Consider the following 21,094-nt stretch of genomic DNA (forward strand, 5'->3'; position numbering starts at 1 on the left):
CATGTCAATATTAAACACCCCAAAGACTGAACGCTGCTGGACAAATAAAAAACAATCCTAACATTCTCTGGTGCTCAGAACCTCATGATATTTAAACCAGTGGCCTGAACTCTGAGGGTGTGGCGGGTGGGTTTGGCACACGTGAGGATGGCTGAGGATTCTGGATGGCCAAAGATCTGCCAATTCTCATTTGTACTGTCCCACCCCAGAAGGCGCATCTATCTGTGCCGCAGGGAGGGAAGCACAGCAAAATGGGCAGATGCCCAGAGCCACCTCCATACTAGTTCTTTTCCCCCATGGGTTCCCCAGGTCCATCTCCACATCTTCTGTGGTTGCTTCCTACATGTCTGTGAACCACAAATGATCGCAGAGAGCGGACAAATGGTGAATGTTACAGGAGGAAGAGGAGCTTTCGATCCAGTCTCACCTACAGCATCTGTTCTAGAACGAATGACATGCAGTTGGATTCATTTCCCTCTGGGTGTCATTCCTGAGAGAAAATGAAGAGTGACACGGGAAAATGGGGGGTGGGAAAGCAGCAGGGTCAGGGGCATCTACAGAAATAATGTAGTACCTGTAACAGAAAACAAGGGGTAGACGCAGTGAATATTGTTACTCCTTTACGAGGCCATCAGGCACGTACTCCATGTGATGAACGGCTCTGGTTTTCTCACTAAAGGTTTGACTTTGCAACTGAGAGAACTCTGACCCTGATCCAGCAGATATTTTAAGGATGAACTTGACTTTAACTGTGTGAACAGACCTGCACTGAAGTCCATTATGTGCTTTGCTGGATCAGGGCTGGGACACTGAGCACCTCACTGGATTAAAGTCTAACCTTGAATACCATCAATTCTGGTGTCTGGAGTAACAGAGACTCAAAGAAGGCCAAGAAAGGGGGACAGAAAAGGTACCTTCTTATGAAGGTTCAGTGCTACCAGTGTAGTCAGGTTTAGGGTGGGGCTGGATCCCCCCCCTTCCTTTTACAAATATTCCCCTAAAGCCAATGCCCTGAATTTGTTCGCTGGGCCCCGGGGCAGAGTGCAAGTACGGTCTCTTGCATTGAAAAACTATCCAGGACCAACGCGTACATCTTGAGTGCTCCAAACTGCCACCGCACTCCAGAAGTAAATCCTAATCACCACTGTACTTGGGAAATAAAAGAGCTCCTTAGAAAATTATGTAAACTCCTACACAACCACGCAGAGCAATAAGCCTTTGTAATAACGCCGCATTTACTTATAGCTCTATGAGCTGATTGACAAATTTGCCAAACAGGCAGCCTCAGCAACTACTTATCTCTATAGCTTTGAGCTCCTCGTGGAAGACAAACATGTTATTTAGGCCAGGCTTCGGAGCAGCTGCCAAGAGCTCCCAGAGACCAGGAGATAACTCCGGCAGGAACCGCGCCACCACTCCCATCCTACCCTGGCACAGCTCCCTCTGCAGCTGTACGTGAAGCCCCTTCCCCTCCAAAGGCCACCAGAGACACAGCTGCTGGTCAATCCACATCGCCAAACTGGCCCAGCTCTGTCCTCTTTCATTTCAGGTGCAAATCACTGAAGGGTAGGAAGGGGATAATGAACACATCCTGAAAACTAGGAACGGTTTTTGTTCACTGTTACCTTTTTTCTACAGTTCTGATAGCCTTTGCAATAATGATAAAACCTAAATAACATTTATCTTCTTGCTTTATGTATACTTTTTATATTTCCTAATTTGTCTTCGCTGAGGCTGCATCAGACACGGCAGTGTTTCTATATTCCCTGTAAGATAACACAATAAAGTGCTGACATATAACACCCTGGCTCCAAAAATATAAAGAATTTCAATAACGTTGAACTATTACGCAGATTCAACTACGACTATAATTCAGTGCAAAAAAAAGAGAGAAAAAGATTAAGACAACACTATGTTTAGAAGAGTTAAATAAAAACATATAAACACACGCATTTGCCCAGTAAATTTAAAAGCCATCACTGCTCTGGGAACAGGAACTGTCACACCGCATGTAGGAAGGGTTTTGGATTACAGCTTATGCTTACATTACATAAATCACACCTTTTTGTATCTTGATCTTTACATGCATATGATCACATCAATCCCCGATGCAATTCCACTGCCTTTTAATGATGATATGCTGGTGATGAATCTGTGTCACAGTTAATGCTACCGTAGAAAACTCAGGTTATGAATTTCATTACTTGTGCACTAAATTCTGACTCGATGGCTGCATTATTTAAGAGCTCCCGACAGGGGCAGCATGGAAGCTCTCTTGCCCTGTGAGAAATACTGGAAGTTAAAAAACTAAAAAAACAAAGAAGGTGTTGGTGGTGGGGGAAGAGGATGAAAAGAGGTGTATCTTGGTATGTGAGGAAGCCATGTCTGCACGAGTCTCGGCACTGCTTGGACGGCTAGGCGACGGACGCCCACGCCTGAGCACGTCTGCTCTGATCCATCTTCCCGTGACAGCTTCCCTGTCCCCTCGACACACACGCCAGGACTTGCGCTTCCACACCCAGAAACCTCCAGGCAGCCGTGGCAGGGTTTGTTAGCTAGCGAAGGCACTTTCTGTTGCCTTAGCTTTAGGGACCAGCCTCTACCCTCGAACGTTCATCCCCCTAACCTGATGGTAGAGGGGCTGAACATCATCTCTTGTACCGTCTGGTCTGTTCTCCTCACCCAAGGTTTGCCACTGCTTTCCTTAGCCTCAGACACATTTTCTCTCTTCTGCTTAAAGCAATGGGCAGGGCGCAAAAGCTGCAGAAGGGAGGGATGCGTTTTTCAAGAGAAGCAGAGCCTGCTGTAGATGAAACTAAGGAAAGACACAAACAGCTTTCCTCAGAGGACCCCAGCACTCTCATTTAGCAACCACGCAGCAATTCTCCTGCTTGAGCGGGATCATTTCAAGCATGTCGTAATGCTGGGAATCGTCCAGTCTTAAACGCAAGCCCCTCAGGTCCACCAAACTTAGTCACTGCTTGGCCTAAGAAGAGTCTGGGATCCAGCCCAAGAGATTTAGGCAGCTTCTAGATAATCAGGTAAAATTATGGAATAGCAAGTGTTCGTACTCCCCTTTGTCAAACGTGGCACAAACCTGTCCAGGGGAGAAGAACCTGCAGCTTGCAACACAGTACTCCCAATTACTTGCATAACCTTTGCTTCCTCGGATGCCCAGAAGACAGTTAGACAGCACCTTTCATACATTATAATGATTAATCAGCTATAAATTCATGACTTGAAATGCTATCATTGCAGTTTTGCCTCTCAGAGATCCCCGTGACCTTTGAAGAGCTTTGTGTACTAGTTAACTGGTTTTGTTCCTGTAGTGACAACTACTAGTGTTTCCAGTTAGTTCGCATTCCTGTAAAACCACACTCCTCTTGTCATTAAATATTTTGGAAGTTACTTGTTAAGCTAACAAATCTCAAAAGCACCATAAAGCACACAGAGCAAGTCAGTAATTGCACAGCGCTGTGCGCAAGGTAGGCTTTCAAAAAGACTCCTTTTGTTTGCGAACGCTGATGAGAAGAGAAATCCGAGGTGAGCTGAGGCAGGACCACCACAGACCTGCCAGCCTTCCCACCTGAGCACAGGCTTGCTTTCCCGCCTGCTCTCCTGCACCTCGGGAAGCCATCTGTCCCTTGCCCAACGCCAGGCAGCCTGGGCTGCCAGACATCACGGGCAAATGGTGCCACACGCGGGCGGGGGGGCGATGCCCAGCGCTGCACCCAGGGCTTCCAGGAGCACCAAGCTGCTCGCTAGGGTGGAAACCCGCAAGTCTTGCACAGCTCCTTTACGCTCCGACTTCTCCAATTCCAGCGGCAGCTGCTAAAAATTTCTAATTCTGGCAGAAGTTAGCAGCTGTGGACAATTTCAGTCAAATATGCAAAATGCTTACCTATTGCCACTGCCAAGTTTGATCCATCAGGATAAATGCCCCACACATAGCGTGCGTCACCCTTCTCCCTATCACCCTTCGACTAACTGTGCTCCTGGTAATGAATGGCAGTCTGTAAGGACGTCTTTCACAATGGTCACCTTGGAAAACCTCGAACCAAGGGAGACTTAGCACCCCCAATGCTGCTGCTGCTGCACCAGGCTCTCCAACCCCATGGTCAAAGCCAGCACCCAGCTGCACATCACCCAGGAGCTGGTGGAAGCAGGCACAGAGATGAGGGACCTCAAGGAGGTTGGTTTTCCCATTTCCAGTGTAAGAAAAGGAAGAAAATAACCATCTTGAAAGCAACATGATCACACTTGATAAACTGACGCCATCAATTCAGAATGGTTAGGCTCCTGTTCATGTTTTAACAGCAATGCAATCGCAAGCCAAACATAGCATTAAAATATGCAGAACACCAGGTAGTTATAAATAGATTGGTTTCCTAGGTCGTGATTTCCAGATGAAATAATGTTTTCTTTTAGGCAAAACTGCTCAGTCTCTAAAAAGAACAGGAAACTATCTCAAAACAAATTCCCATGCCAAAACTGAGCTTTGACATATGGAGAACGATTGGAGGCAAAGCACGTTTCAAATACAAAATTCTCGTTCCTACTGGACAAAGCCAATAACAAGTACATAGTCATGTAAAGGGCTTCAAGTACAAAACCGAAACACACTGAAAACAGCATATTTTGTAGCTGATTCAGAGAAATCAACCGTGTCAGCTGTCGGGTGCAATTGCCACAAGAAAACATCTCAAATTAAGTGAGATAGTATCTCTCTACAGACAGGTATCAAAATTAACAGGGAGCACAGAGAAACAATCATGGAGGAAATTTCAGAAGCACCTGCCACGCTATCGTTTTTCCCCAGGCACAGAGCGAGCACATATATTACAGAATTCAAGCCCGCCCCTGGTTTCTTATTGAGATACAATGTTCAGCTATGGCAAATGTACCCCGACCAACGCTCCAGGAGCCTCAGTTCAACCACGGGGGAAAACACCACAAATCCAGAGGATATCATCCTGCAGGCTGCCTTCACGTACGCTGGCTCTTCCAGACACTGGTGGTATTTTTTATTTTTTTTTGACGAAGGTGAATCTGAACTCTGCCTTGCAGCTTTGCATTATTCATTACATAATTGCTATGTTTTATTAGAAATATGATCTATTATAACCTTGAATACAGGAACTTAAATGACATTGAAAATTAGATTATTCTGATTATTAGAGAAGTGAGAAAGGTACTAAACATTTGTAAGGCTGATAATCAATCAGTGTATCCATCTGAGTGCAATAAAAATCAATCAGGAGGTAGTGCGTTTAAATCTAATTTTTTAAGCATGACATTTTCTTCTGAGTTTCTTTTTTAAATGTCACCCTCTTCTACAACAGTGATTGATTCTATCCCCAGGGACAGTTAACTCCAACTGTTTTATTCATTGCACTGAGCTCTTGTATCCACAGTCTTTTCTAAATATCAAATTAATGACAACAATAATATTTTTATCAAAATGTGAAATTCAGAAATAGACAGTCATGGAATCCAAACAGCAAGAAGCACAAAAGTACATTTAAATTGGTTCAAATACCAGGGACCTTTTAACTAGCAAGCAGTGTATTTTAACGCAGAAAATGGTGGAATTTTGCATACCTCCAGTTCTCTCTTTCCCCCCATAAAAGAGAAGGCCAAGGATTTGCTTGTTTAAAACATAATTCACTTAGAAATGTTTCAGTAGTGAACAATGAATCACTAGCTATAGGGAGTCCATGAGTAATTACCTATGCCTCCAAAATAACCTTATTAGGCTATTGTAAGTATAGGGGAGACCTTTGATACCCATAGCCTAAGGGCCTCTATTTTTCCATTCATGCACAGGGGATTTATATGGTTATATCCTATTATAACCGACGAAAGCAACACATCTCCCATTTATGTATGAGGATAACTGCAGGGTTAATATATCAAGAACTGAGTTATAAGAACAGGTTTCATTATATGAATGAATGATACAAATGGATGCTCTACAGCTTTATTTAACTGGCCTGAAAGTTGATCTGTGGTTTCAAGGATTCCATCAGCCTGAAAATTTTATTTTTTACATGAAATTTGGCATCTGCTCTTGTCACATCCCTAAAATATTAGTGGGTGGAATGAGCAAAAAAGGAGTTTCTAGTCCCTTGAAGAAAAACAATACTAACTGAATTCAGACATAAGACCAAAACTGGCAAGCCAATGCAGAACAACAGGCTGAGAAAAATACCCCTTGAAGACAGCTGAAAGGTATGGCTTTGGTATTCTTTTTTTAAAAAATTATTTTAAATTATTATTTTTATTATTTTACTTTATTATCATTTAAGAGAAAAGATTTTTTTCTCTTTTTGATTTTAAGACACCCAGAAGCAAAACCAACAGCTATCATTCTTTGGATATCTAGAGCTGCCAATCCAACACCGAAAACACAGGCAAAGGAAAAAAACTGATTCTAAAGGCGATTTGGCTTGAATGTTGCAGAAGGCTCCATAAAGTGTTTCATCAGGAAAAAAAAACCCAAAAGCCCATAAACTGTTTCCAGGTCTATGAATATACCGTTAATGCCCACCTTTATATTGACTATAGTATTTCAGGACTGGTTCAATTCTGCAGAACATGCCAAACACAGTAACAACTGCCCGAAGAATAAAAATCAGGACTCCAGAAATACAAATGAAAACAACCTCCCCTAAAACAGGTCTTAAGAACACGTGAGAAATTAAGATGTTGCAAAACCAGAAAGACAGCAAAGAAGTGCAAAGCTAGAAGAAAAAGCGTTTTGCAGCGTGTGGGCGTGGGCAGGCCGGAGAGGCAGCAAGAGGAGCAGCTGAGGCAGAGCCAGGATGTACAGGGCACAGTATCTGTACCAGCGGCTGAACCGAAAGCAGACTCCTTGGTCTCCCTTACCATCTCCCTACATATTGCAATCAAAGCAGGTGGAGAGACGCGATTATACATTTAATGACAAACTGTTTAAATAGCATTTGCCCTGAGATTTCCATTTTCGAAGTGCTTCAACTAATTGCCAGTGTGAAATAGGATAATCCACATACTCTTAGAAGCTGACGCTTAAAGAGCTACTGAAGGTTGTTAGCATTAACAATTGCAGGCTGAATAAATCACTAATATGTCCCATGAAGGCCCACCAACACATCTGCAATGGAAATAGCCTAGTCGTATCCATTGACTAAGACAAAATTTACTCACTGATATATTTCCATCTGTATTTCACATAGGCATCACCTCAAGTTACTTAATATAGCCAGAAATTCCCATATGCGAGATGCAGCATCTCCATAGGCAGGTCCCACAATGTCCCTGTGCATCTCGTGCGGCTGTTGAATTAATCTGCACATCTGTCATTCCCTCCTCATTCGTGCCCTGCCCCATCTCTCTCAGTATTCTGCATGAAATCAGTCACTTCCTTACTTTAAATGTAAAACCCACAATTTTTATTAAGATCTACCATGCCACTGCCACAGGATTGCAGAGCAATAGCATTACCCAGTGGATAATGTCAGTCGTCCCTTTCCCTGCGCAGTGCAGGAATGGGAAGGAGCTTTGGGAATCAATCGCTCCATCTGGGGAGGTTTCCCAAACTCACAGGGCTTCTGCGAGTAACCCACTGTGAAGTGCCAGCCTGCAGCAGAATCCCCATGAAACTGAAAAGCCTCAGGGAAACAAAGTATTGTGCTTACTATCTACCGTTCCGGCTGCAAAAATCCCAGTGGATTTACCAGTAACTTCTGTGGCAGTCTAGATAAAATTCTGCATACAGCTGGTTAAACTGAAATTCTCTGGGGAACAGAAGGATGGCTTTTCTGGAATTGCAGTGTCTTAACACATCAGCTAAAAATATACAAGACCACAAACACAATGTGATTATTCTTTCTCTTCCTTACAGCTGAAGTGACCAAGTGTGTAGACAACAGTTGAAAAACACTTCTAAATACTCAGCCTGAAATGAAATTTCTATTATGCTATAGTACTTTTGTTTTAACATAGGCTGGGAAGAAAACATCCCTACATTTCAAACTCTGAACTTTCAGTCAGAAATCACTAAGAGGCCATTAAATCTGTCTCATCTGATTTCAGCTGTTCAAGTGCCCTTTCGAGCTACCTTCTCAAAGCAACTGCCCTTTTGAGCTACAATCTTGAAGCCTGCTATACTAACTCTATGGATAACCGATCACAGGTAAAAATATCCTGAACCTGACCTTTCTCTCCAGGGTCACCAAAAGGTAAATCAGTCTACTCATCTACAGATATTACATTAATTTCTCTCACGAGACAGTCATGGTAGTACGATGCCTCGCAACCAGGAGAAACTGGGGTTATCCAAAGTCATCGGTTCAATTTGTTGGGCATTATCCAGGACCGCTGATGGCTAGGGAAGTGCCAGGCTGTAAAGTAAGACCTGCACTCTATTCCTGCCCGCTGCCTGACCTGACTGTAGCACTTCGTACACTTCAACCTGCTGCTGCTATTTTATTTCTCATCCTAACACGCACAGAGGAAAAGAACATGACTTGCTTTTTACTTAACTGGAAAGCTACCCACCATGACAAATGGCAACCTCTTTCCTGACAATGCCATTAACAGACTCCTTCAACAAAACAACTTTCCGTAATAAGTGCATTCATTCAATGTAATGAATGAGTCTCAGCTACGGGACAAATTCTGATTACTTATGATAAAACTGGCTTTACGGGACAGCAAATGGAAAAGCAACAAAAAAAGAGGAGGTGAGCTGGAAGACCCCTTCCCTTTGCTTGCACATGGTCGCTCAGTACCCAGGGCAATGGCTCCCCAGAAGTGCAGGAGCAATACCAAGACGGCATGCCACCTGCACTTTTCCCTTTTATTATGGCTGGTTTCATGCAGTGCATGCAGTTTGGCTTTCCCCAAATAGGGTTCAATCCTACGTTATTTACCAGAATTAAAAATAACAGCCCCAACTTATCACCACTGCTGTTTTTGTCTTACAGTGGTGCTACTCCACTGACTGCAGCAGAGTCCTATTAGTGTAAAACTACAGTAGCGTAGTGGGAGATCAGGTCTAATATCTGTATCTGCAGATGGATAACACCGCATTCATACCTAAGTTTCATTTCTTTGTTTTGCCCCCAAGGCTAAATTTCACATTTGTACCTCCTGGTGCCTTGTGCAATTGTGTAAAGGTGCATCTAGCGAGAGAGCTGCCAACTGACAACACATCTGAAGAGGCTTGCGTGCACGGTGTACTTCATCAAGCACAAAGAACACATTGCCTCCCGCAACCGTAAATTGAGCTCATGAAGGCAGAGGAACAGTAGTTCCCGGCGCGTTTTAAGAAAAGGAGCCATAGTCTTGAATCGCAGCGTTAGCCTGCATTAACAGCCTCAGCAGCTTTCAGCCCTGGCCTCCCACTAGGCCAGGGATAATAAAAGTAAAGAAATAGCTCAGCTACTATTTACCTATTCCTCGGAAGCTGATGTGGAAATCACGCCATTATGAACTTACAAAAATTCCTTCCTAAGGACAAAGGCTTGTTGATACACTCCTACTGCTAAAAAAAAAATAAATAAAATTAAGATCAGGAGGTTATTTCCAGCTCTCAAGGTGCCAGGGCTGGCCCCCAAAGTGATGGGCAGGGGAGACACAGAGTGCGTGGCTCCACAGCCATCCTCAGCCTCCCTGCCCGGGCTCCCCTCCTGGCTGGCTGGAGCTACCGCCAAATGACCCGCTCCACCAGGAGAGGCAGCCCGGGAGCAAGAGAAGGGAAGAACTGTATTACTTAACCAGGTGGACCTAAAAGCACCAGAAGATCAGCCAAAGAATTTACTATTTAAGCCTCACCTCAATGTATGGTCCAACGCAGCTGGTGGGCACGCATCTGCACCTGCTGGTGGGCTTGGTCTGTAGCTGGGCCAGATTTTTTAATTAACGGTGCCTGCCATTAAAACTGTTTTGCCATAATACTGAAAGAAAGGTTTCATCAAACAGTAAAATAACATGCTCGAGTAATACTACTGCATCTCACTGCATTTTAGCGTGTTATTTCCTCTCCCTTTCCAAAAGTTGAGCAATCGGAACAAACAATCTGCAAATTTGTTGTTGGGGTGCGGTACCTTTTTACCTTTTTTTTTTTTTTTTTTAAGATTACATTGTCCTTTTTTCACAAACTGTAACCTAAGGAGAAAGACAGGAGTGACGTCAGGAGACTTCTTTTTCTTTCCATCCACAAGATTTCGGGAAGGCCAAGCCAAGCCAGCCAGCACGCTCCAGGAGTGCCGGGCTGGCAATGTCACTGGATTCCCGTAAAAGCCCTGCTGAAGCTGGCAGCTGACACAGCTAAACAAGTTTATTCACTTTCAGCTTTTAGCGTCTCACTGCCTACCCCAAAATGCTACACTGGCGAGCCGAGGCACTTGAAATGCCTCTGCCTCCCATGTTTTTCTTCAGGCAGGACGTCCCTTTCCGCCTGCGCATGGCGTAACTCGGTGCTGAGCCCCAGCGGGACTTAACCTGCAGCAGTAGAAGCCCCAGCTCACGCCCGGGATCTCTGCGCCTGGGACAGCAGCAGGCTTTAAAGCGACTCTTCAAAGCCAAAAGTGCCTGGGAGACAAAGGCTGTTGCTTGTGTGTTTAATAAATACCGCTCCATCCATAATTCACACGCAGAAATACTGCTTTTCATCTATTAGTGCAGGCTCTCCGGACATCTGTACTCCTGCTTTATGTAGCGGCAGAAGCATCATGGCCTTACGGGGTTGAATTCCCTTAACACACCTGCAGCAACCTCAGCTGTTTCAGCACTCATGTTATGACATGAATCACTCCACAAGCCTGCACCTAATTATTAAACTGTCTGTTTTGATATATTTTATCTTTTATATACAATGCCAAAGAAGTTCTTTAAAATATGTTCCAGCTACTCTTTCATTTAAAAAAAAAATTGCTTTCTTGTCTGGGACTTAAGTTCTGAAATAGCAGGAGTAAGTGGACCAGATTATTTAAAAAAGAAGGCATGCTAGTAACTACAGGACTGGCTTAAAGAGGTTAATTCTGCCAGACAGGGTCAAGCAGCATCAAATCCTGATTTCTCCATAAGATCTTTTACATATCCCCAGTAAAGCCAGCACATAGCCTTTTTACATTAAGCGCTTTCACAGTACACCAGACCAGCCTGATGTAGTGATCATACAAGGAGCAAAGCAAACAGACACTTGTTTCCAGGAAACAGCAAGATACTAAAAAAAGCAGCCTTTTTATTGTTGATTTGAAATCAAAGTGATTACTGAGGCCTCTGCAACTTCCAGTGCAAGACTTACTGCACACAAGGGAGTTCGTTCTGAGAAGGCAAACAGGCAGCAGGTCATCACAGAGTTAACTCAATAAAATAATAATTTCTACTTGGATAAACTGACCTAGTTTTCCCAGAAAACAAAGGATGCAACTTGGACATGAGATGACGTCCAAAAGGGAAGGCAAGGGCTGGGCAAGGAGTCTGAATTCAACGCACAGCTGGTCCTTAACTAAATGAGGGTGGTGGTCCCCAGTTGACATTACAGACGACTACCCAGCATAGGATTAACTGGCATCACTAGTGGTATCTACCCCCATCTTATCTCATTGATGCCGATGACAAATCTTTCATGTCCTTCAACAGTGCAGGACTGGGCCCTGAACTCATCATACACAGGTTCGGTACCTCCGTCCAGCTAGGATGGTCTTCTCCAAGACTGTGACAAGTGCCTGATGCAAGACACACTTACAAAAGGTTTTTTATGAGGTCCTCAGGATATTGTTCCTGGGCTACAACCCCCATGGGAAGTACTGACTGAAAATGTAGATTTCCAAAAGCAGAGTTTTATTCAGTTCCTGAAAGAGCCGCCGAACATCCCCCTCCCCAACCAGCTGCAGGACTGCCCCAGAGCCCCAGGCCGTGCGGCAGACACAGCACAGGCAAATCTGCCGGGGCCCGGGTTGCACAGCATGGAGGACAGGAACCGACAAGGATCCTTCCCGACCCCCCTCGTAACTCATCCCAAGATTTTGCAAATCTGAACACAACACAATGCTGACAACTCTGCATTTTGGGATTCAACCCAGTGTTATTTTTCAGAGAAGCTCTGTTGTGCTGGAACACTTCCAACCAGCTCAAATTAAACAATTTGCCCAGAGAAAACGTTCAATGAAGGGGAAACATAAAAGTATGCGCAGAAGGAGGCCTGACTCCCCTTCTTTTCTAATCCATCACACAGCATTAGAGATTAAATACTCATTAAAAATATATATAATAAACTGTTAAGACAGGATATCTAGTGATTCCTTTTAATTGCCTTATTCTTCCCACACCCTGGTTTCTAAGGAATAGTTTTAAATGTTCCTCTTCCATTACTGCAAGGCCCATTTACCATAGGGTTATCTTCCCATCTCATCTCCCCAGACAAGAAAGAAGATCCCAAAACTCATGGGGCTTAATACTGCATACCCTGTGGGAGGCAGCTGATGTGTCTGTATGGTTTTGTATATGTTCACACTTTGCCATGCTTAAATTCTTGTAGGAAGAATGTTCCTAATAAACATGTGAAATAGCTGAAACTGACTTAGAAAACAACAGGAAAAGTTGCCAAGAAAAGGCTTTCACTCTCTCTTTAGGACAAGCAGGATTTAAGCCTTCTGCAGAATTAAAGGAATAAAATATTTCTGCTTATTCTCTTCTTTCCCTGTGTACCTTTCACTTTGTTATGGGAGACGGTTGAACATAATGGGGTTTCTTTTTCTTAATAACAACTATCCTCTTGCTTTTATTTGTTCCCTTTTTTTATTATTTGCACTCGTTTTCAATTTAAAATTATTTTCTGGATGTTTTGGTTTAGTAGCAGTGTTCACCTGAAGAGGCATCCAAAGAGAAAAAAGAAGAAGTAGGCATCGAGGTTCTCTTCCAAATTAGAGAAAGGGGCAAATCAAGCATCCTTCTTGTAGAAAAATGCTGTCAAAAGGCTCTTATGAACTAACAGTTCTCCATGTCACTTGTTACAGGGATCTGGACTGTATGGGTTTGATCCGTGAGCTCCTCAATGGGACAACCAGATGGTGTGGCACTGTACAATGTGGACTATGAGACCAAACACACACTGAGCTCTGGAATTCCACACCCATCTTCATGAGATATCTAATTTGAAACACAAGAGCCCTGGCTTGCTCCCTGCCCAACAGAGGCAGACCAATATTGTCAGAGACCAACTCAAGCTTCACTAAATCTAATGCTCCATCTTCCAGTATCAGTGATTCTTCCCTATCAGAAAAAACCCACCTTGATGAAATTTCAGAAGTGACACTTTTGAGTGGCTCTTCCCCGTTATCACTCCACCCGAATCAAAACAAACTGTGTCATGGGTCACCTAGAAGAAGTGCTATGGCAAGAAAAGCAGGGGGAAGACAGTCCTTGTACATAAGGAGCAGCTCTCACAGCTACGGTGCAGTCAGGGATGCTGAACACGCAAAGTGCAGCAGCTCAGCACATAAGGACGTTCATTTACTGCTGATTTGTCTTCCTGGGCTGATGCCTCCTCTACTGATGCCTCTAGGTTACAAAATGGCTAAAACCCATGCAATGCCAATTTCAGTCTTCTTGAGATATAGAAAAAACTCCCATGCATTAGCCAAAATAAACATCTTATACTTAATTTTTTAAAACAATAAAAAATAAAATTCAATCTTTACCACCGGAACATCCTCTAAAAGTACACAACATATGAAAGCAAGTAAAAGTACGATGCTTTGTAAGAGCACACGTAACGTGTGGATTCTTTGAAATGTAATACAACTCCCCATAAACTCCTGCAATTCCTGGCAATTTCCGTTCTTTCTACCTCTCTTACACTGCATTACTATTTCCACAATGCAAACTGTAATCAGATAGTAGGGAGTTAAAATAAAAACGAGGAAAGCAGAACTTTTTTTTCAGGAGAGATGGGAAGAAGCAAAGGATTTGCAGCAGCACCCATTGCACTAGGGCTGACTGACAGCAGGAGACCTCCTAATGATGGAAACAGGAGGAGACAGAGCAGGTGAAAACAGTGGCTCTGGATCGACCGGTGAGTCAAGGACTGATGACCTCTCCTGCTCCTTCAACCGCACGGTGATGTCTTCACTGAAACTATCTGTTGCTGCCAAGGGAATAAAGCACATCTCTGTGCCAGAGAGGCAGGAACCTGGCACCCCCGAGCCATGTGATGAATTGCACGTGTGCCCGCTGCTGAAGGAGAGAGTGCAGTGATGCCTGCAGCGTTTTTAAAAAGCTTTCCCTTATCTTCCAGTGTCATTCCAGTTAGTATTTCTGTTTGTGATGTTTTAATCCACCCTCACTGCTATGTTTTCCTATTTAATTTCATGTTTTCTTTTCAGGCTCTCAAGTTTTATGGTAAGAGTTTCCCAGGTTTAAATACACTGAGTTCTGCCTCCAAGAAAACACTGACGGTGGAGTATCGACCTACTTAACATGGGAAAAAACAATCCCAAATGCAAAATGCGCGACGCTGTCTGCCAGTAATCCTTCTTCCCAGAAGTTTAAAGACGAAAAATGTTTAAAAATATAATGTGTTGAAAATGGTACAAATGTAATACACTTTGTTAGTCTGTCATTTTAAATGGTTTGTAAAGGCCTCCCTCAGAGGATTGGACTTAAATCATTCATTAACTTGAAGCTGATTGCTTTGTCCTGGAAAGGGGGAAGAACATGGATTTCTCAGATGTAACCCAGTTTCCTAACAGAAGCAAAACCAACCTGATGAAATTCAGTTACCAAAACCATCTATCATACCACGAGCAGAAGCGCAAATAAATTAATTACAAAATGAGCTCCTTCAGCAAAATCTAACTTTGTGGGGAGTTTTAGAATGAACATTTCACTTGCTTAAAAGTTTAAAAAAAGAAAGAAAGAAAAGTAGGTCAGCATGTTTCCCCAGCATGTCTTTCTGACTCCATTAAAACTGTCTGTCAGATGACTAACCATGCCTGTAATCCAACTAAAAGCATGTTTGCTTTCTGTTGCACTTTTTGCCAGGGGAAAGGAAGAATTCCACTTAGCTTTAACTCTGAAATTCAGGTAAATGTCTCCAAAAGTCAGATTATTTCCTCACATTTACTTACCAAATCTGTTTATATTGACAATAAGCAACTGGTTCTGGATGCACGGCACTAAGAAATGATCCCACAGCTGATTAAATGCCTAGCAGCCGCAGGCACCGCCTGTAGGGCTTTAAGCTACAACTTGTTAAAGTCAGTTTTCAGAGCTGTCGTCTGATTGACAGACTTTTCATAAGACCTAGCTTTAAAAATTTAAGAGCTTTCAGAAACATGCAAGCATGCGAACAAGTACTGGAGGAAAGTGAGATGGGACAAAACCGTTTCTGTTCACTTTGGGCGAAAGTAACTTAAAAATCCCAATGCCTTATGATCTTCCTTTTTCCTTTCATAGTATTAGCAGCTGAGTGTTATTTAAGTTAGGATAGAAAGGGTGTTATTTGTACTGCTTGTATGCCATCTAACTCTAAAAAATCCCGTACACTTTCCACGTGAGCGCTGAAGAACTGGAGATTAACTGTTCCGATGTATTTTGAATTGAGCATGCGATACCAAGTCAAACTAAAAACAAATTAAGGCTATTTTTAGAGCACAGTCCTAGGGCCAGCATCCCAGCAGGAGGAGCTGCAACATGTCAGCTGGATTATCGCAGGCACGGCAATGGAAAACTCCCTCTGCTACAACAATTCATAGAGCGGATGAAAGCAAGCCGTAAAGAGCCTGACAGCAGCAGAGGGAAATCCATGGCCTCATCTACTTATGTAGAGATCTTCCTAAACCGTCTTTGAGAGCTTACTGGTTTCCGAGCGCCTGCTTTCTATCTTCCACACCATCAGCACAGGAGTTGCTCTCCACAGAGAGGCCAGCATGAGCTTTGTTTCTTTGCCTTCTGCAGAGACACCTATCCTATGCAAGAGCATCTCCAGTAATTCGACCGCCAGGAAAACGAAGAAGTAAGTTTGCAGATATAAACCATCAGGAGGATGTACGCATTCTCACATATGTTTCTTCTAAGGGGAAGGACCAAATACACATCCCCTCTGATACCGAGTCCTTCAGGCACATTCGGGTTGCTGCAGGTCAGACTTCCCAAAACTCTTGGGAACAATTTACTGCATTTCTCATGAACCTTGGCTACTGTAGATAACATTTTCAGGTTGGCCTGACAACCAAATAAGCCATGTTTAGCTTCAAGGCTCAGGACACTGGCAATTTGCTCGTTCCCAGACTGATATTTATCTCATCGACATTTCTCGATCCTTCAGATTCAACATCCCAAAATAAAAAAAAAAAAAGCTTTCAAAGGGAGAAAAAAAGCAGAGAAACCACAAGGTGCCAGTATAGAAAGCACAACCCACATAGCACAATGGCAATTAGGAGAAAGAGATGCATCAAAGATGCCCCGTGCCCCCGAACAAGAAAATGATCCGAATGAGGAATACGAAGCAGTGAACTGAGTGCATAAAGGAAGAATGGAAGCTCTGAAACAAAGCTTTTGAGGTCATGGGACTGGGGTCTCAGCAGTTATGTCTGCATGACCAAGCAAGCGTGGCCTCAGCCCTGCGCTTCAGAGTACATGGACCGGGCAGGGACAGGCTACCTCCAGATTTCCCATCTGCTCTTACAGCAGCATTGCCCAGCACAAGGCAGAAAGGATAATCCAGGGTTTTGCCTGCCGTAAAAGCAGTTGGGGTACTAAACTCAAGAAGAGGTAAAGACTACCTGGAATGGCAACACAAATGCATAGAGCCGGTGTCTTTATATGCAAGATCCAGAATAATGCTGTAACTCCCCCATGCACACCCCAAAACCAAAGCGGGGTACAAGAAATAACAGAAACAGGCCACAGAAACAATCAGATCCATGTTAAGAAGTGGCTTTGTAAGAGACGTCTGCCCAAAACGCCTTTACTGGGAAACTGATTGAAGGCGGCACATGATGATCCTTAAAAAAACCCCCGAAGGTGTGAAATGAAAAAATGGGAAGTTCTGCCTGCATCAATGCCACTAATTGTCCTCATGGAAGAGCCGTACCTCCGGAGGAGGTGGCGTAGAGCTGGACCGACACGGAAACCTGAACTGCTAGCATCACCAGACAGGCATTAGCCACGCCATGGGCTCTGATGAAATGTGCTCCCTTAAAATAAGAAAGGGTTCAATCAAGTCCGAGGACTTTGCTAGAGCCACTGAACAGTACACGTACTTCTCCGGAGTGCGCTGCAGATGTATGTAGAAAATAGACTGTGTGCACGTTACACTTTTCACTGGCTCTAGTTATCTCTGAGTTTCACATGTATTGAAAGAAAAGTTACTCGTGGAAGGACCCTGTGCCATTCAGCGGAATTTCTTCCACAGGACAAGATCAAGAGGCATTCAGAAAGTCTACTAATACCTAATTGACACTTTTTTCCTTTCTTAAAGCACATCTCTTTCAGAGCATGGTTAGGTACTGCAGTACAAATGATTAGCATAGTAACTTTAGAAGTGTCACAACTTTAATAAAACACCTTGTTAAGCAAAAACGTAAGAAAGGCACACATTTACAGTCGCCGAGGACTAGGATTGATGGATGCAGACAAAGGCTGCAGAGAGCACACGAGCCCTGGTAACTTCTGCCAGGATCCGTGTTGTCATAGAGACAGCAGAGAGCGATGAAAAGTTCACCACGGTAGCTATACCTTAGTGAATAAGTCTTAATGTAACTTCCAGCTGAGGACATGTAATCAATCTCTGTATGAGCTTATTGAAGGAATTCCCTTTATGCTTACTCAGTCCTCAAGAGCCCAAAATGAGGGAATAGGTTTTAAAATATATATATTTTACTACTTTTAAAGACAAGCCGAGGCCTAGTGCTTCTTTTGGATGGGGAGGGCGGGGGGGAGATAACTGTTTCTTTTGAAAAAGAAATGATGTAAAACATGAAAAACTTCATAAAGACATTCAATTAAAAAAAAAAAAAACAAACAACAAAAAAACCCAAACCAACCCAAACATGGAAAGAGTAATTCTAGGGCAGCCTGGCAAGATTGGCCACATGCAATGGTGTCTCCCTCTTTCCCCAGATGCTTCCCCCACAGAGGCGGCTGCAGCGGTGGCATCTCACTGCTGCTCTTCTCCCATCGGGTTCAATCACCTCATTCCCCTTCATGCTGCGAACACGGGACTTTCCTTGCTTTCTTATCCCTCTCCGTGCCTTTCTCCCGGCATCTCCCTCCCCAGTGGCATTCGACCCCTGGTTTATCTTCCTGCAGGGCAGCAGCACCCTCTGACCCTCCCCAGGTCCCTGCTCCAGGCTCAGTCCCACCACTTGGGAGGTACGGGACACTGGAGCAGACAACAAGCAGCACAGAAACAGCGCCAGGGGTTGTTTATTGGCAGGGGTCTTAATTCTTAGTTTACACAATCATGGGTTTTCCACGCAAGCAAGGGGGGAAAAAAATTTTGCAGCACTAGCTAGTTACGGTTGAAAGTTACAGCTATTTGCGTAATGCCTGAAAGGCAATGAACAGATGAAAAAAGAGAACCTTAGGATGCTATTCATACTTTTCCCTAACATTTTAGGATATAAAGATCAGACTAATTACCAAACAGTCTTGAGCTGAGCAGGGTTCACTAATCACGCTCTGCTTGAGGAATTAGGAGAGAATTTACTTAGCTGCATCATGAAAGGTGCCAATAAATTGTTCAGCTGGAGAGTTAACATAATAAAAAAAATCATTTTTAATGTTATTTTCTTTAGCAGTTTATTAATTGCTGCCTGAAATACTTTTCTGAAACACAACGAGCTGCAAATGAATTCATGGGCTATTAATCTGCTGTACATGGCACTGGAGGGAAAGCTCATTAGGTGAGTTGATGCAATTACTGCTATTACATAACCATCTTCACAGAACATAGAGTAAATTATGAATAATAACATTCAATCTAAGTTGCTCCTTTAAACATTAAAGCTGGCAAGTGAAAGCTATGCAAAATCAGGGGGAAAGGCTAAAACACAAAAGAGGCAGACCCCAACAGGAGAAAAGAAAAGCAGATCTGCTTCTTTGAAGACACCAAACCGATGTGAAAAGCAAGAGATGTTTGTTTAACCATGGGAAACAATGTGCAACAAGTAGAATGCAGTTCTCTACAAGAGAATTTTAATTGTATATAAATAATTTTCAGCCACCCGGCATAACGAAGTGTGCATTGTGTCTGGCAGAGGACAGACTGACACTAGAGCACTGTGGTTTTTGCAGCAGGAAGACCCTTCACATTGGCTTTGCTCTCAACTTAAAAGAATCTCCCCATCAGTGATACTGAGCGTTTGGCGTTAACTTTTAAAAGTTCCCAATTTCTCAGCCTGAAAAAATAAATACAAGCATTCCTCTCTGATCAGCAATTGAGAAAACCCCAATCCAACCTTAATGAACAAAATGAAAAAACTGCGATCTGTATGGCTTGGGCACGGTTTCCCATTATCTATATACTCAAACTCTTAATTTCATTGGTATTTTCACAGTTTACATCTTTCACCTTCAAAGCACTTACAACACAAGCTCTCCCAGTCCCTGTAAAAAGACTCATCATTTTCACCTCTCAATATAGGAAGGCTAGTCTAATCAGCTTGTAGTGTTTAGAGAGAGGAATTAGTCCCAGAACAGAATTCAGGGTTTTGTGATTTCCACTCTGATATTTAGCTTGTGCCTCTTGAGAAAGCAAGGTGAGGCAACTATGCTGGAATTTTTGAACAAGCCCCCAGCCACTGTGTGGTAGTTAGGCATCTAGTTAAAAAAACCTAGCCTGCAGCAACGCAGACATAATTCTTAAATCCAGTGCTTTCTGCTGGCTAGAAAGAATAAGAAAACAGTTCAGTTCCAAGTAAAAGCATCTAAACAAAAATTTCATGCATTCTAATCAATTCACTTTAAAATTACACCAGTGGAATCTGCATGAACTTCTCAAATGCAAGTATGCAGGCTAGCCCTCCACTTAGCCACTCACTGGAGATGGAATTGCGCTTCACTAAGGAGTCTGAAAGAAAATGAAACAGAAATATAAAATAAAAAATACAAACATGACAGTTCTTCCAAGTTGATGTTTCCTGGTTGCCAATTTAAACCAGAATTAAAATAAGTAAATCAATTCATTCTATTGTTCAGTAGCAAAATGTAATCATATGTTCCAAGAAGTGTGAACATTTAAATATTATAAGACTTTGAAGTCTGTGACAAAGAGTAACAGACATTTCTGTGCAAGTTTAAAAAAAAAAACAAAACAACAAACAAATACGGAGCACAAAAACTGGATTCTCTCCACTTCATGGTAATTCCCCTGCATTCCCTCCCTTCCTCCTTCCCTCCCTCCAGAGAGGTTAATTGTAAGCAGATTTACAAATCTGAACACTGCTTCAGTGCACTGAAGCAATCTGGAACAATAACTCTGTGCCTTTATAAACATAATTTTCCTCTATTAGAGCTCACTGCAGATGAGGTTTATGCCAGGATGGAGGGCTTCTCTGCATCACACCCCGGTACGTGGGCTGGGTGTGTGTCTGAGGGGGACCCCAAAGATCATCAAGCACAGTGACAGTCCTTGCAGCCTGCAAATTTTATAAAAGAGGATAGAAGTGGAAGCGCTGCTGGGCTAAGCTGAGCAGTTGCGGCAGAAGGAAGCTCCATTTTCTTCCCCTTGTTCCCGGCAATAAATCCAGTTTAAGTTTTCTTTAAGGGCAGGCTTCACCTTACAAAGCGTATGTTCCAGCATCCTGCTTGAAAGAGTGCATTATTGTTCAAGAGTTTTGCCCAGCTTCCCGCGTGCTCCCTTAATTGCGGGAGGCAGCGCCGTACGTGTGACCCCTTGCCAGCTCCCGAGGACGGAGGTCCGCGCATCCAGGCAACAGTGTGCTTCTTGTTGACACCTGGGGTCAGGCCAAGGATGGTGCTTCAACATCAGCTTAGAGATCACGTAATAGAAGGGCAAAGGTTAGTTTCCTAAGGCTCTCCATCACATAATGAGCCACTGTCAGCCTTAGTAGCCTTCTCACTTCAGCAGCAGTAAAGA

General features: G+C 43.3%; 1 protein-coding gene across 7 annotated transcripts in view; it reads right to left on the bottom strand.

Annotated features, from left to right (window-relative positions):
• RARB (retinoic acid receptor beta) overlaps positions 1-21,094 on the bottom strand; it is a 336,849-nt gene that overhangs the window by 22,862 nt on the left and 292,893 nt on the right. The window lies entirely within an intron of this gene.

The sequence above is a fragment of the Nipponia nippon genome, unplaced genomic scaffold (genome assembly GCF_047370975.1).
Source record: "Nipponia nippon isolate SJK-2023a ecotype South Korea unplaced genomic scaffold, ASM4737097v1 scaffold_1, whole genome shotgun sequence".
Classification (NCBI taxonomy): Eukaryota; Metazoa; Chordata; class Aves; order Pelecaniformes; family Threskiornithidae; genus Nipponia; species Nipponia nippon.